Below are 16,072 nucleotides of genomic sequence, written 5' to 3' on the forward strand. Positions count from 1 at the left end.
CATATCCACAGTGCTCACGTTACTCATTCATATTACGTGCCTGACACTTATAATTTGTTAGCCATTGTAGATAGAGAAAGAGGGCCAAGATAGACTCATATAGGAAATTAACATTATACGGACAGGTAGAGGAAGAGGAACCCATCAAGGAGATTGAGAATTTAAAAATTCAGGGGGCAGGAAGATGACTGGAATAGTGTGGTCTGACAGAAACAAAGGGAGGAGAAAGCTTCCAGGAGGGAGAGGTTCACAGTGTTGAGGGCTGCAAAGGATAAAGAAAGGTGAAGACTAAAGAGAAAGTTGAACCAGGCGGTTAGGAGGTCAAGGGTTACCCATGTTTGAGTCCTTTTACTGTGGCATGGAAAGGGTGGAAGCCAGGTTCCAGTATCCTAGGGTGTGAGTGGGATGTACGGATTGGGGAGTTCTATCATTCAATTAGTGTGCTGGTTAATTTCATATGTCAGCTTGGCCAGGTTATGGTGTACACTTGTTTGGTCAAGTAAGCACTGGCCTGATTGCTACTGTGAGAGTATTTCATGGATTGAAATCATTAGTCAGTTAATTACATCTGTGGCTGATTACAGCTACAGTCAGCAAAGGAGATTGCCTTCAGCAATGAGAGTTGGAGGCCTAAAAGGGAGAAATGATGATTTCAGCAGTCAGAAAGAAGAATTTCTATCTCTACTTCAGCCAACTAGCTTCTCCTGCAGAATTAAACATTACCATTGAGTTTCCAATTTGCAGCCTGCCCTGAGGAATTCGGATTTGCCAATCCCCACAGTCACATGAGCCAATACCTATAATAAATCTTTTTATATTTCTATCTCTATCTCCATTTATCTGTCTGTCTATGTCTATCTATCTAATCTTCATTGGTTCCGTTTCTCTGGAGAACCTTGATTAATACAATTATTTTAAGAACCTTGACTAAAGGGAGACTGGAGGATAGAGGGAAAATGGATTTCTTGGTTTGGTTTTTGTTTATCTGAAAGCTGCAATAGACTTAGGTTGTATCAATCTAGCTAACAGATGCTTGACATTAAAGATACAGGAGACGGGAGTATTAACCAACCTTGTGGCATAAAATGAGATAGAAAAGGATGAAATCAGAATGAAAGGCAGAGAGATCAGACTTTATCCTTTGAGAGGAAAGGGAGAGAGATGGGGGGGGGGGGCTCACATCCGATAGCCTCAATGTTTTCTTTGAAGTAAGAGGCAAGGTCAGCAGCTGGAGCAATGAGTGGGAAGGGGGAGGGCAGGGGCTTGAGTATTGGCCAAGGTTAATATTTTCACCATTCCCTCCAGAGAGACTTTTAGAAACAGGAGAAATACAGAAATTATGTTGCCCAGGAAACACAGCTATTGCTAAACCAATAGTAGGTTGCTTTTTTTTATCTTATTAACCCATTCATATCCATTGTCATCTAAAAGAGAGCTGGTGAGCAGCAGTGGAAATAGGGAAAATTCTTCTCCATAGGGCACACAGTGGGCATCCTCATAATCTATGGAGAATTTGGGGGTATGAGTAGACCTGCTCTCCCTGCTCTGCAGGATCCCAGAGCAGGTGGTATAAGCTCTACTGGGGGTGCCTTTCCGTCCAGACTTAAGTGTCCTCCCCATGTTGATACTTCTCATCATTCTTGGATGACCCGCCCCACACCCTGGCCTTTCACTACTTTGACCTTCTTCACCTCCGACCATCTTTTCCTCTACCCTACATGGACCGCCCTCTCTGTTGTTTACATACTAAGCCTTTTCAAAATCCCAACCCTGGTTAAATTCGACTGCCACCTACTTTCTAATTGCCCGTAAACAGCTGAGCATTGTAGTAGCAAGCAGAGCACTCTCCTGGCTGGGCTCACTTAAAAATTTTTTTCTAACCATAAATCAAAAATAGACAGAATCAGGAAATTATTGTATGATCTCATGTATGAGACATACATAATGAGTAAATTCATAGAGATATAAAGTAGATTCCAGGTTAACAGGGGTAGGAGGTGAGGAGAATGGAGAATTATTGTTTAATGGGTGCAGAGTTTCTGTTTGTGATGATGAAAATGTTTGGGTAATGGAAGTTGGTGATGGTAGCACAATATTGTGATTGTAATTAATATTACTGAATTGTACACTTGAAAGTGGTTAGATGGAAATTTTGAGTTGTATATACATTGTGGCTATGAAAAGTAAAAAAATAAAATAATAATGCTGCCTAGCAATGATATTATATGTCCACAGTCCATTCTCTCTCCAACTCTTATCCTTTGGGAAGACTCTATCATACCATCTCTGCTCTCTTCAAACTTCCAATGGCTCCTTGCCATTCTTATTCTCAGCTGATGACCTTACATTGTATTTCATTGAGAAAACAGAAGCAATTAGATGGCAACTCCTTCATCCTCCAATCATCAAATCCACTAAACTTTATCTGCATTTACGTACTCTTTTCCTTCTTGGTACAGTGCCGAGAGTGTCCTTCTTTCTATCAAAGGCCAGTCCTTCCCCCTTGGACTCTGCGTGCATTTGCCTCACATGCACCCAAGGCCTTAGCTCCCACAGTTATCCCCTCTCTCTCCTGAATTTTAATCTCATCTTCTCTACTAGATCATAACTGTGTGCAAATAAACATGCTTTAGTTGTTTCTTCTCTTTTAAAGCCCTTCCCTTGACACCAGATCTTCCTTCTAGCTACTGCCCTCTATATATCCAAACTTCTCAAAATGGTTATCTATGCATTGTCTCCATGCCCTGCCTCCTGTTCTCTTCTTCACCCTCTCCATTGGCTTTTGCACCCCATGGCTCCTTCAAAACCATTTATGTTACTATTTCCAGTCTCGTGGACATTTCTTCATTCTTGTCTTAATCTCTCAACAGCATTTGTCAAAGTCAATCACTGTACCTTGAGATGTTTTCCTCACTTGGCTTCTGGGATATGTGCTTTGCTGGTTTTCCTCCTTTCTCACCGGCTACTGCTTCTCAGCCTTCTTTACTATTTTTACCTCCTTTACCAGACTTCTAAATGTTGAAATGTCCCAGGCATGTCCCGGGTCAGCATCTCTTCTCATTCTCTCTCTTGGTGATTTCATCTTGTTCTATGGCTTAAAATGTTATTCATATGCTTATGACTTGCATGTTTGAACTTTCTGCCCTGTCCTTACCCCTAGACTCTGGACTCTTACATACAATTGGGCATACTCAATTGCTCTGCTAATGTCTAACAGGCATCAGAATCTTTAAATGTCTCAGGTAAAAGTTTTTATTTCATCTCTATTTTAGTCAATGTTCAATGGTAAGAAAAAGAAACTGTTTAGTTATTTTGAGGAGAAAGGAATCTAACACAGGGAATTCAGAGCTTGCAAAGTCATTGGCAGGGCTGGAGGGACAGGTTATAGACTAGGGCTGCAGGAATGACTCCCAGGACTCTATCACTAAAGAAGCGTGGGATGCTACAATCTCTGCCGCAGTCAAGAGAGTGGACAATCAGGAAGTCTTCAGTAGGACTGTTGACTTCAAGAATGCAACTATTGCAGTCCAGAGAAGCTAAGCCACTACCACTGCCACCATAAACTGCCTGTTAACATCCATGAAACTAGTAACTGAGACACTGCAACACTAAATTCAGTTGCTGTAATTATTGTGACAGCTTCTTGACCACCCTGAAGCTAGTTATTGGACACTGGAATGCCAAGACCAGTCACTGCTACAATTGCCTCTCAACACCTACTAAGCTAACAATTAGACAAAGGGAAAAAAAGCTGTACAAACATCCTCATAACCTTGCTTGACAGCAGCAACAACTGACGCAGCCGAAATAATACCCCACCTTCCTTCAGCCTTCTAAATCTCATGCCAGCACACTTAATTGACAGACCCTAATTTTCATTCAGCAGCTGAAGTAGAGTTTGGAAGGGTTATATTTAATGTTCCAGCCTCTGTAGCACAGGAAGGCCCAACAGAAAGTTGGAAAGCATGATGGGGGCTAATGTAGCATATCCACCACAGCCTATACTCCTTTGACCCTAAACATTTCCCCATCCCCTTCTACCCACACTAAAAAAATATCAAGCAAAAGCCACACACTCCTACCTAACATAATGTAACTAACTCTCATACAAATGAAAATATTCTTACCCTCTCCCCAAAAGGATAGTAGAGACACAAAGCCCCATAAGTCATTGTATCCATCTATGGGTAATGCTTGGTCTCAATTCCACCAAGGACTAAATTATAAAATTCACTACTACCTACACCCATGATATAAAGTAGGAGGAGGAAAGGAAGGGAGGAAAAGCAATAAATAAATACTGTATATACATAACAGGGCAAGCAAGACTATATGGGCATCCCCCTACATGAGACATGACTCCTAGGGGTGTAAATTTCCCTGGCAACGTGGGACCTGACTCCCATGGATGAGCTGAGACCCAGTATCATGGGAATGAGAAAGCCTTCTTGTCAAAAGGGGAAAGAGAGAAATAAGACAAAATAAAGCTTCAAATGGCAGAGGGATTTCAGAGTCGAGAGGCTATCCTGGAGGTTATTCTTATGCATTATATAGATATCCCTTTCTAGTTTATGGTGTATTGGACTGGCTAGAGTGAAGTACCTGAAACTGTTGAACTGTGTTCCAGTAGCCATGTTTCTTGAAGACTATGTAATTATAAAGCTTTTACAATGTGATTGTGTGATTGTGAAAACCCTGTGTCTGATGCTCTTTTTATCCAGGGTATGGACATATGAGTAAAAACAAAACAAAACAAAACAAAAAAAGAAGGATAAAAATAAATAAATAATAGGGGAAGAGAAAGGATAAAAATTGGGTAGATTGGAATACTGTGGGTCAATGAGAGGGAGGAGTAAGGGGTATAAGATGTATGAGTTCTTTTTCTAGAGTGCAAATATTCTAAAAATGATCATGGTGAAGAATGCACAACTATGTGATGATATTGTGAGTCATTGATTGTATAATATGGTTGGACTGTATGTGTGTGGAGATTTCTCAATAAAAATATATGTTTTGAGAAGAATATATGGGAAGCTACTTTACTTTTCCTATCCACACGGGGTTGAGAGGCTATGTTTGGTATTTATAAATTACTCTGGGAGCCTGTCCAATTTACTTTGCCCTCACAGGTACCTCGCCAGGATGTTTTTTATTTATTACCAAAGTTTATTATTGGTGCCAATTTCTGTCTACTGGGGGTACAGCTATGTCTCAATGTGGGCTATAGTAAATCTAGGGTAATAGCTAGTTTGCAAAGCAGTTGTACTAGGGCTCTGTTAGGCATAGATCATAAAGCAGTAGAAAAATGAGCCCAGAGAAAAATTGACAGTAGAGCTATTACTCTAGGAAAGTTCCAGTGCTATGCAACCTGTAATGCATCATCTATCTGCTTATGAGACTCAAGGAGTTGTTGGTGGAATGAAACAGGAATTAAACCCATTTTCTACTCTTCTCAGCAAGATAACTATGCCCCCAATGCAGGAACCTTAAATTCAAAGTCTTGAAAAAACACTTTAAGTTACCAAAGCAAGTGAAATAGGACATAAAGAGGAAAGGGCAAGGAACTTGGGTAGTGGAGGATAAATTAAATAGAATTGGAGGGAATGGAAACTTCTGGAATGGAAAGTAGTTGGAAGCCATATGAGATGACAAAGAATATAGCACAGGTAAAAGAAAATGAGAAACAATTCAAATATTGAAAGTCATTCAGGCACCAGAAGTTAAGTGAAAAGAAATTCAAATTTCAAAGGTTAAGTGAAATTTCCTCCCTTGGGGGAAAACTGGTTTAAAAGAATTAGAAAGGTAAATCACTAACAGGGAAACGCGTACTTGCATAGAAATTGATATTTCAAGATGCCAAGAATAGGTTATGATATACAGGTGATATGAGTTTATAAGAAGGAGCAGTGGTCATGGTTGCTTGTTATCTAGATTTGATATTGGAATGACATTTTTAGCAATGGCTTTGTCTGTGAGGTTCTGGCATGTTTTGTAGCGCAGAGAGCTTGGAAGGAATGTTTTCATAACTTTTGACTGATGTGGCAATGCAAATTACTATAGTGTAAAAAGTCAGTGACCCCCTCAACCTATTCCTTCAGGGTAAAAGGAGATTAGATGTCCTGGAACAGCTGTGGTTTGACGGCTGTGCCCTCCCACTACTCTTGCATAAAAATATTAAAGGAAGTAACAAAACAAGTATCGGATGAGTCAATGGGTCTTGGACCAAGTAGACAGCAGATAATTTATGGTGACTTCTGCAGGCAGCCTGAGAAACAGAAGAGTTTGTGTACTTAATACTGCCCTATCATTAAATATAATAATAATGAAAAAAAAATAGGGCCATTTAAACAAGACCCTAAAAGTCTAGCTGCCAACCAGATTAGGAAGATAAATAAAACAGCATAGCTTATTTTAACCTGTATCTTCCACATTAACCCAGTGTGTCTATTGAAAAGCCATCTGCTGGCAACGGACCAGCATGTCTTAATTTTGCTATTGTCATTAGTATCTCATTTTGCCAGAAGAGGAAACGTATAAGTAGCAGGTGTATATAAGTGACACAACATTTCTACAAAGACTTCTCTGCAGTCTTGACCAGTGTGGGGATAGGTCCTATTCTGGGATGCGTTTTCAAAAACAGAATGAGACATTTTTTGAGGTTTTCTCTATAGGAAGGACACCAGTAGGGTTGTGCTCTTATGAGCCTTGTTGGTGTTGGTCTCTTCTCCAGGAAATACTTTGTTCATACAGGTTTTTTTTTTTTTTCTGCATTGGCAGTCACTGGGAATTGAATACAGGTTTCTTTTAATGGTCACATGGACTAATCTCCACAATAAGAAATGGGGCAGAAGCAATTTCTTTTCTAGTCTCTGATGAGTGTCCAATATTTTTCTGATCCCTCATAGATGTGGGAGGGGTTGGGCTGTCCCAGGATAGACTCTGTCTAGAGCACCACAGACTTTTCCTGCTGCTCTCTTGCCTCAGCACTTTCAGGAATCTTCTTCTTGAGGATTTTCCTCCCCAACTGTTTCAATCACAGTTCCATTTGCTTTCCTTCAGTTGCTCTCAGTCACCTTTCCATGTCACATTATTTTGGGGGTTCTCCTCCTTCTGACAACTTCCTCTTGAATTCCCACAGGATATCATCTTCATCTTCCAAGTTGCTGCATATGTGGGACTTCTTGAACCCTTGGACAATGGATTCAGTTGCGTGCTATTGCACATGACCATGACCCATTCCAGAAAGAGGCCAAGCTTCTTAGCATTCCTGGTTGGGCTCAGTGCCAAGTTCCCAGCCAGAAGCCAGTCAGAGAACTGGGCCCACACACTGTCATTCAGCAGTTTATAGACCACCACACCTAACACCTGAAGATGTGAGGTCAGGACCCTGAATGATAATCATGTCTGTGTTCATACTTTTCATAAATCTCTTCACAGAGTCAGTGGCTTGGCCCTGGAAGCCATTTAAGAGCAGCATCCCTTGCTGCTTGGGCACTGCACCAGTCCCCTGTCTCCATGTCACTTCCAACCAGTCCTGCATCAAGTTTTCAGTCATCCATCCATACTGGTGGCAGTGGATTTCCATCCCACTGGGGAACTTCCCAGGGAGGGCGTATGTTCCCCTCAAAATGATGTATGGAGGTAAATTCCTCCCATCAGCCAAGACACCAAGCATTGCTGTGCTTTTCAGTTTTTCCCTGCCTGGTGTCTTGACCGATATGGGCTTTTGCCCATGGTTGTCCACAGTCACTGGTGACAGCACCTCTGAACAAATTGGAGTCTCATCTGTATTTCCCATCTGAGCCCCCTCATAGTCATGTGCCCTTCACAGAGCAGGACACTCTGCTACTAAGTGACAAGTTTCTCAGTCAAGTCTTCAGGCAGGTGCGGGGGCACAGGCTCTTTATGCCTTAAAGACAGGTCATATGTCCTCATCATTCTTCGATACCAACCCAAGTTTGCTTTGAACCCTTTCTCTGGAATGCTTAGTTCCTGGGCAATTTCAAGAGATTTCAGCTGCATTGCCTCCTTGGCAATAGGGTCCCCCTTTGGCCTGTGTATACCTAATATATTCAGCCACACACTGATCCACTAGAGTCTTGGAATGCCCACCACATGGCATGGACATTCTGGAGCTGTGGCTTTACTTTGAGCCAATCTTGGACATTTTTTCTCAATACTCTGAACTGCTTGGCAGCCTGTTAGTTGTTGGTGCTCTTGGCATATTCCTCCACCATTAACCTGAACCCTGCATCATAGCTGCAGTGCATGCCCTGGCTAAACAGAAACTTCCTGGCTATTTTATCAGCCTAGAAGTCATACCCTGGGAAGCCCATGGCCATGTAGAAGGGATATCCCCCACTCCACTGGGGCAGCTCTGTGATCCTGAGGCAGGTGGAGGCCAAAGCTGTAAAGATGCTGGGGCTGAGGAAACTGGGAGGTGGTCTTCATTGGGCCTGCCCAACCTGGATGCTTTAAGTAGACTCTCATTTTCTGTGAAGGTTCCTTCCTGGAGCTACCACTTGCCAAATTCTGAGACTCTTCCTCCTCTTCCAGCCAAGTGATCATGTCTGGCTTAGGGAATGGGATTCCATCCTCCCTCTGAGCAGATTCGCACTTTGTGCATATCCTTGTGCCCATTCTCCAGTTCCCAGCTCTGAAGCTCTTCTTCTTCTTCTTCTTCCTCTACTTTCTGGGTCAAATTGAGAGGGAAGGTTGTGGACTCCATCTCTGTGGGCAGCGGGAACTGGCTCTGCCACCCTTTCTCCCCCCTCACCTGGTACAAGGACCCAAACTTTTATTCCTAAGGGGTTTGAATCTTTGGTAGCCCACTGTGTAATGACGTATCTGGCACCACCTAAGAGAATGGCAGTGTCTCAGACATACTCTTCTCTGCCCCCATTGTGTAACAGTGACCCTACTTCTAGTTGATAACAGGGAATCCTCTCCTCACCCCATCCTCTTTTTATTGTCTGTGGGTTCAGTGGAGATAACCAGGTGGCAATCTCAACTCCCAGTGTGTGGGGGCAGTGTGATAGTGGCTCAGTGGCAAAATTCTCACCTGCCATGCCAGTGACCTGGGTTTGATTCCCGGTGCCTGCCCATGAAGAAAACAAAAAACAAGAAACAAACAAACAAACATGGAAAAAGTTTACAGTATAGTGGAAACATTATTTTGCCCCCTAGTGGAGGCAATCCGCTCTTGGGTACTATTTAGTTTCCTGGAGCTGCTGTAACAAATTACCACAATCCAGGTGTTTAAAACAACAAAATTTTATTCTCTCATGGTTCTGGAGTCTGGAGGTCTGAAATCCAGGTGTCAGCAGGGCCATGATCCCTCTGAAGTCTTTAGGGAAGAATCTGTTCCATGTCTCCTAGCTTCTGGTGGTTGTAAACAATACTTGGCCTTCCTTGGCTTTTAGAGACATCATTCAAGTTTCTGCCTCTGTCTTCACATGGTGTTCTCTTCTCTGTATCTACGTGTATGTATTTCCGTGTGCAAATTTCCCTCTTCTTATAAAGATACCAGTCTTATTGAATTTGGGCCTGCCCTATCCAGTATGACTTCATCTTAATTAATTACATCTGCAAAGACTGTATTTCCAAATAAGGTCACGTTCACAAGTACCAAGAATGAGAACATGGATATATCTTTTTTTGGGGGGGAAAGAAACATATCTTTTGGGGGAACACAATCCAACCCACAACAGGTATTAAAACCACTGAGTGGACACGTCTCTGCTCATTTTCCTCGGTAGATGGGTCGGTAAGATGCAGCAGTGATGTCAAGGGGGGTAGTACATTGTCATAATTGAGCTGGTAGGCAGCTGTGAAGTTCAAACAGGTGACGGGATTTTTTTCTGGAGATTGCTTTCACTTCTTTTACCTAGGGTTTTCTTGCTGGATGAATTTGTTGTCTATCTGTTCTTTGACATTCAGTTCAGCTTTTTCTGAACCTCTAGCTTAGGTTTTGTTTAACAGGAGAATTTTTCAGTTTTTGTTTTCTTGTTTCTTGCCCTGCTTGTATGGTGCCTTTCCCCCCCCCCCCCCCCCCACCCTTAGGAGGGTATACTTAGGTGTTATAGACCCCAGACGGATTTTTCCAGACCAAACTGGCCTATCAGGAGAAAAGAGTCACCTGCGTCGGTTTTCCCTGAGGGCGAGACCCAGTGGGTTGAAAGACTTTCCTGTGAAGTCTCTGGGCTCTGTTTTTCTTATCCTGCCCAGTATGTGGTGCTTGTCTGCCTGCAGGTCCCACCAGCATAAGATGATGCGGTACCTTTAACTTTGGCGGACTCTCCCTGCTGGGGGTGTGGTGGAGACAGAGGAGAGGTTGTAGGCTGGTTTTAATGGCTTCAATACCAAGCCCTGGGGTCTGAATTCCTTGAGGGAGGGATCCCACCTGAGTTGGGCTTCATCCCTCCCCTGGGGAAGGCACAGGCTTCAGACAAGCTCTCAAACGAGCTTGTTTCTGCCTATGCCTGGGGCAGTTGCAGCCTGAGAAGTCCAGCTGCTGTATCCAAAGGCAGTTAAGCCTTTGTAGAAACACAGCCACAAAAACCTGTTTCCTTTTTTTTTTTTTTTCCATCAGTACTGCCCCCTTGGCACCAGGGCAAAAATGAGCGACCTCCGCTTTGACCAGGTTCACCTGAGCTGGGGGCCTATTTTTTTAGCAGCCAGAATTTGTTAATTAATTCCACAATTGGCGTTTGGTTGGGCTCAGCCCCTGCTGCTGGTAAAGTCTCTTTCCTTTCCCCTCTGGGAAGCAGCCTGTGGGGGTGGGCCGACGGCCGCCACGGCTTGGGGAACTCATGGTTCTGGGGGGGCTCGCAGCCGGTCCAGCTGGTCCACACTTGCGTATGCTGTGTGTCCGGTCCCTGACGTGGCCCCAGGAGCTGTTCTGTACTGTTTCTGGTTATTTAGTAGTTGTTCTGGAGGATGAACTAAAACATGCACATTACTAAGCCACCATCTTGGCCCGGACTCAGGTGACAGGATTTTTTTCAGGTCGGTTGAGCCACCTCAGGCTTGGGCGTGAGTGCCAGCAGTGCTGAGCATAGGTCACAGCTGTCTTGAAGTTCTTGAGTTTGAAGAAGAGGGTGAGGGCTGTGCACAGTCCCAGGATCACGTGCACATGGTTTGAGTGGTTGAAAGAGGCTGCCATATCAGATTCGCTTCTGCTGTTCTAGAATCTCTTTGGGCTCTTCTGTTTCTTTCTTTCTATCTCCATGGGCAGACTCACAGCGTACTCATGGCAAATGGGCCTCTGCAATCTCCTATCTATTGTCCACAACAAGAAGTGGCACACTGATTAGGATGGAATGGATTTTTTCCCACAGGCTTCTCAAATCTGCCAACTGTGGTGAACTGGGAGCACTACTGCAACCATTGGAAGAAGTCATTAAGCTTCAGACCCACAGCTGGTCTACCATTCTTCGACCCTGCTTTCCTCCAATTTGCAATTAGGGTAGCCATACATGGAGACCAGGCAAGGCAGAACTTGATAGGTGGTATGGCCCCAGGAATATGTATATAGGAAAAGTTGCTTGTAGCGGCCTCAACCCTGTAATAAAGGAACTACATGGCTGTTTTAAAAGAGCCTGAAAGGATGTGATCAACTGGAAGCTGAGAGCTATTACACCAGATCTGAGTTGGGCTAGTTTCCTTGGGGGGAACAAAGAACCCATCCTTAGCCCCACTAGCTGCCCCAGGGGGTATATCCAGCCCAGGAGGGAGCTCCAGATCTTCTACATCCTAGTCATCTCGTTCTTCCTGTTCTTTGCCAAGAGCATCATCTCCCAAACCTTCTTCATCCAGCTGCAGTTCTATATTCTCTCTCCAACCCTCAGTACCTAGCAGTGTAAATGTCAATGTCAGCAGTCAGTACTTCTCCCTTCCCCTTCCTGGCAATGGGGGCTTCAAAGAATCCTCTGGACACAGTCAATGAGGGGCAGTTGGTATCCAATGGCATGATAGGTGCAGGCGGCTGAAGCATCTTAGCATTAGGGTCAGTGTCTGAGATTGTCTCATCTCTGGATCAAAAATCTTCTTCAGGGTCTCACTTTCTTCATCTAAGCCATGGGTAACAGCTGTGAGATAGGCCAATGACTTCTGGCCACAGTTCTTTAGGATCCACCTCGCTCTGGCACATCACCCAGTTATAAGACATTCTGATAATGGCCACTCAAGTCCTTTCGAACCTCAGCAATCTTCATCTCTTGTGAAGTTTCCCTGAGTTGCTAGTGATAAGGTACAGGAAGAAAAGTTTGTAACACTTTTGGTGCACTGATAGCACATTTCCACAATCTGGTGGCATCCTGTAGCAGGGGCACTTCTCTCAACCTTTCCCAGCAGTTCTTGTCATCCAGTGCTTTGGCTGCTTCCAGAGCAATCTCAATGTTTCCACACTCCAGTGCCAGACTAAATCAAATTTTTCTCATCCTTGACAAAGGGCAGTGCCACTTCAGAATAGCCCTTCTTCTGGAAATAAGAATGATGGTCTGGTCTACTAATTTGACATTCCTCACTATATGCAGTACCTCATCATATTTCCTGTTGATCAGGGCTAACTGGAACTTGAACTTGGTGGGATCAATGATGAGGACTTGTGGCGATTTGGGTGCTGTATGTACCCCAGGAAGGATCATGTTCTTTTAATCCATTCCTGTGGGTGCAGACCTATTGTAGATGGGACCTTTTGATTAAGTTATTTCGGTTGAGACTTTCCCCAAGGTGGGTCTTAATCCCCTTACTGGAATCCTTTATAAGAGGATAAAACTTATACTGAACCTAAGAGATGAAATTCAGAGAAGTTCATAGAAAAAGCCCCAGAGTAGCTGAGAGGAAGCCACTGAAACCAGAAACTGAAAGCAACGAAACATGGGAAAGAAGTACCAGTAGACGTCACCATGTGCCTTGCTATCTGACAGAGGAGATCAAGCTCTCCAGCAACTGATCTTCAGAGCAGATATCATCCTGTTGATGCCTTAATTTATACATTTTCATGGGCTTACAATTGTAAACTTGTAAGCTAATAAATCCCCATTGTTAAAAGCCAGTCCAATTCTGGTATATTGCATCTAGCAGCTTTAGCAAACCAAAACAGTACCCAAGGACAACACTCCCTGTCTAGCCAATATGTATTGTTGCCCTTCACCCATGTGATATAGATGGGGAAATCCAGAGTTTGGATAATCACATGGTCTCCGGTGGCGACAGAATATTTGATGCAGTTACTTTCATCCCAGGCCCATTCTTGACATGAATGTTCTCATGAATGTTACATACACCTCCAGTTTGCAGTTACAAATCACAATCGTATGCTTGGCCAAGAGTGCTACATCGGACATATCTGCTGACCAGGTAACATATTTCACCTTGCACATCTTCACAGATGCCACATCTGCTTCTGCTGTACATCAAAGAGTATGATGAAATCTGTGTCTTGAAGAAGGAGGTAACCTGTGCCAGCATAGTTGGGCACCTGTACCTTTTTGGTAATCTCATTCTTTAGAATCTTGATCAGAAGCAAATGCATCCAGACTAGGACTGCAAGCCGATTTTGAGCAACCCCAATGGTTGTCAGGCCATAGGATTGTTCCCTTCATGGGCATCAGGATTCTGGGAATCAGCATCCTTGGGAATGGTATACAGGTCATAAGTACCATTTTCTCAATTCCTGTCTCTTGTACACAGTAGAACTGCATTTTCTGCTGGATTGTTTGACGTATTGAACACTGGAGACTTGGAACCACCCCACAACTACATAACAGCTACATCTTTGGGGCTGCTGAAATCCAACTGAGGTAAGAATTAGACCTTGACATAATGCCACATATTGCCATGAACAGCATAGGCAGGTCATTCCCATTTCAGTTTAAACACAATCATGCCACTATCATGGCCTGTGGCAGAGATTGAGATTACAGTGGGCAGCCAGGACCAAGAAATGATCATGATCCCTGCAAAAGGCCTGAACCACAGTCTGTTTTGACATACTCCAAACTCAGATGCGCTTGTCCTCAGAATTCCTCTTGGTGAGAAAGACAGCATAAGACACGTTATTATAACAGCCTCAGCAAGTATCAACCTTCAATATCTTTGATTCATTTATGTGCCAGATGTTCACTTGACAGTCATCTACCCAGATACAATAAGGGGCATATTGGGGTGGAAGGTAACCCAATTTATGCCACAATCTTGGCCCTCAAGTGGTTGTTTCATGACTACATCTGTAGTTCCAAACAGATCAACCCGCATTATTCCGCTCACAAAGGACTCCACTGCACCAGGGGACAGGTTTTCTTTTTCCTTAGGCCAGAACTATCCGAAATGTGTACAGAATGGACCAGGCTGGCTGATAGAATGAGGTCTTCTGAAGGGTGGAACTGCGCACACATTACATAGTGATTGTGCTCTGTTAGCACGCAGACACAGGTCCTTAACTGCTGGTTCCACACTCAGATGGTCTGATCATCTGAGGCACTTAGAATACTCATGATGAAAAGACTTTGTGAGGACGTAATCTATGTGCCCAAGCAATGTGAAGAGACAGTGCCAAAGCTTATAATTCCAAACCTTAATCTTATAGTCAACTCCTCCTGAGACAAACAGTAGAGATCAGTGAATTTTATGAGATTAATCTTCTCTTCTGTAAAATGGGTTCCTTGGTTAAAAACAATGTTGTGTGGGGTACCATGTGGAAAATAAGACATTTAATAAATTAATGGATTGTGGTTTTGTTAGAAGCATTGGAAAATATGACATTAAAGGCAAATTTCTTAATGAGTTGTTTATACCAGAGAGGGCAAATCACAGCCCTTTTCATAATGGAAGCAGTTCAATGTAATTATTCTGTCACTAGGCAACTGACTGCTCTCCTAGGGGATTGGTACAGTGTTGGGGCTCTGTAATTGTTCGTTTTTATTAAAACCATTTTAATTGAAATACAATTCACATAGCATAAAAGTCACCATTTTAAGTGTACAATTCAGTGTTTTATTCACTTTTTCCAAAGAGATATAGCCATAAAATCTTCCTTATTGACTTACCTTTAACATATGGTCTTTGATACTTTCTATAATTGATGCATTTTTATTTTCTTGATGATTAAAGTATTCCGTGAATAAGAAACAGTCAATAGTTTAATCTAAGGAATATCTGATTAAAGTTAAATATTCTTTGCCAAAAAAAGTTCACAGTGCTGTGAATTACAACATTTTCATTATCCCAGAAAGAAACCTCATGCCATTTATCAGAATGAGGAAGTCCCCTTTTATTCCTAATATGTTGAATATTTTTTATCATGGAAGGGTGTTGGATTGTTCCAAACACTTTTTCTGCCTCTGTTGACATGATTATGCAGCTTTTATCCTTTATTCTATAAATATAATGTGCTGCAAATTAATTGGTTTTTGAATGTTCAACCAATCTTGCCTTCTTGGAATAAATTTCACTTGGTCATTGTGTACAATCCTTTTTATATGTTGTTGGGTTTGGTCTGCTAGTATTTTGTTGGTGGTTTTTGCATGTATATTCGTAAGGATTACTGGACTGTAGATTTACTTTCTTGTGAAGTCTTTGTCTGGTTTTGGTATCACTGTAATACTGGTCCCATAGAATGAGTTGGGAATGTTCCCTCATCTTTTATTTTTTTGGAAGAGATTGTGAAGAATTGGTATTAATTCCTTAAATGTTTGGTAGAATTCACCTGTAACTCCATGGCCTTTGTGAGAAGTTTTGAAATTACTAATTCAATCTCTATGCTTGCTATAGTTCTATGTAGGTATACTATTTCTTATTGAGTCAGTTTTGGGAGTTTGTGTCTTTCTAAGAATTTGTCTATTTTGTCTAAGTTCTCTAAATTGTTGGTTTATAGTTAGTTTCCATACCATTTCCTATAATTATTTTCCTCTCTTTCTGTATGTCGATAGTCATTTCACCCATTTCACTCCTAATTTTAATAGTTTCAGTCTTCTCTCCCACTCCCTTCTTTCTCTCTCTCTCTCTCTCTGGTCATTCTAAGGGTTTGTCAATTTGATGTTTCTAACAACCAACTTTTGTTTCATTGATT

General features: G+C 42.6%; 1 pseudogene; it reads right to left on the minus strand.

Annotated features, from left to right (window-relative positions):
* Positions 1 to 11,003: 11,003 nt before the first annotated feature.
* Positions 11,004 to 14,610, minus strand: LOC143671813 (coatomer subunit alpha pseudogene; annotated as a pseudogene).
* Between the last annotated feature and the right edge of the window lie 1,462 nt (positions 14,611 to 16,072).

Source organism: Tamandua tetradactyla, chromosome X (genome assembly GCF_023851605.1).
Source record: "Tamandua tetradactyla isolate mTamTet1 chromosome X, mTamTet1.pri, whole genome shotgun sequence".
Classification (NCBI taxonomy): domain Eukaryota; kingdom Metazoa; phylum Chordata; class Mammalia; order Pilosa; family Myrmecophagidae; genus Tamandua; species Tamandua tetradactyla.